Source organism: Silene latifolia, chromosome 6 (genome assembly GCF_048544455.1).
Source record: "Silene latifolia isolate original U9 population chromosome 6, ASM4854445v1, whole genome shotgun sequence".
In the NCBI taxonomy this organism is placed as follows: domain Eukaryota; kingdom Viridiplantae; phylum Streptophyta; class Magnoliopsida; order Caryophyllales; family Caryophyllaceae; genus Silene; species Silene latifolia.
This window is the reverse complement of record NC_133531.1, coordinates 119,315,018-119,316,635: the sequence shown is the minus strand read 5'-3', so window position 1 is coordinate 119,316,635 and position 1,618 is coordinate 119,315,018. Positions and strand designations below refer to the sequence as shown.

The following is a 1,618-nucleotide window of genomic DNA, read 5'->3' as shown; positions in this document are numbered from 1 at the left end:
TATTAGTCACTTTTCAGGACGAAAGTCAGTATTAGTGATATTAGGGACTTATAGCGAGATCGAAAGATGCTATTTGTTAAGAGTGGACCGAGAGGACCTCTTGTTTTCCCGCCTCATGTGTTTGATTTAGACCTACTTAGTATGCTGCCGCCCAAACTATAGTGAACCGACCATCCTAGTACCTTTCTTTATATTTGATTTCATATATTTCATTAGTTTACATTTCTTTTATTGCCTTAGCTATAGACCAAATCAATTCAACCCCCACATTCGTTACCTTAGACTAAATTAGACAATTATTAATTACATTCGCCTCCTTGTGGTTCGACCCTGTTACCACTAGCCTAGGCTAGTTTTAATAGGAATTATAAATCTGATTTTTGGTACTCACAAAGACGGGTATCAAATTTTGGCGCTGTTGCCGGGGAGGCAATTGTTCTAATTTTTAGTTGTTTTATTTTAGTCTTTCTTAGTTTAAGGGACGTCTGTTCCTTAAACTCTTCTTATATTCTATTTGTAGTTTCTTCTTATGCGCAGGTCACAGGGTGGTGAACTATTACCGATCAATCCTGAGATTGAGAAGACCTTGCGCGAGTTGAGACGATCGTCTAGGATATTGCCGACAGAGGAAGAGCTGAGTACTCTGTCTAGTTACTACGAGAACGAGCTTTTTGAGGAAGATCCACATTCATCTCCTGTTTCCACTTCATCAGCTGAGACAGTCACTTCTCAAGAATTCTTAGAGATGGCTGAAGAAGCTACTATTGCCAGTCACTCAGAGCCGACAGCTGCGAATCTCTACAAAGGATTCGAACTACCAGGGGAGGCAAGAAAATTCAAGCCGAAGCCTTCCTATATTAACTTGGTTGAGAGAAACCAATTCGGGGGAGCTGCAATTGAAGATGCAGCCAAGCATATGGAGATTTTTATCGATTATTGCTGCTCTATACCCCCGCCGACTGGCGTGACTCAGGACCAGGTGAAGGAGACCATGTTTATATTCTTCCTTCGTGATGCTGCGAGGGAGTGGTATAGAGACCTGGATCGAGCTGCTCATGGGATCACCGACTGGAATTCATTAGTCCTGGCATTCTACAAGAAATACTTCTCTGCCTCGAAGACTAATGCCATTAGAGCTCAGATCACGAGCTTTAAACAGGGACCTGATGAGAACTTTCATGAAGCATGGGTCCGTTTCAAGAAGCTGGTGCGAACCATTCCGCACCATGGGTTTGAAAAATGGAGTCTTTGCAATCAGTTCTACAACGGGTTGTATGACGATCAGAGGGTTATTTTGGATGCTGCAGCCAATGGCCGATTTGCTGAGAATATGGGAGAGACTAAGGGGTGGAAGATCATTGATGACTTAGCCACCCATAAAGCTGGGTATGGGAATTCCCGAGGAAATCAAAGGAGAGCTGCTGAATCTTCTTCTGTAGCTGCGCTAGAGGCTCTCACGGCGAGATTTGACAAATATGAGTTGGGAGGAGTCTCAAAAGGAGGGATGTATCAGGTGAATGTTGTTTCAGACGGTCCTTTCGTCTGTAGAATATGTGGAGCTGAGAGACATGTTTCCGAAAATTATCCTAGTCCCTTCGAGTCTTGTGCTGCCTTTCAA

The 1,618-nt window shown here is 43.3% G+C and overlaps 1 non-coding gene across 1 annotated transcript; it reads right to left on the bottom strand.

Moving 5' to 3' along the window:
* Positions 1–1,126: 1,126 nt before the first annotated feature.
* Positions 1,127–1,233, bottom strand: LOC141588867 (small nucleolar RNA R71). The gene has a single exon (XR_012519834.1). It is a non-coding gene; the product is annotated as a small nucleolar RNA R71 (small nucleolar RNA).
* Positions 1,234–1,618: the final 385 nt, after the last annotated feature.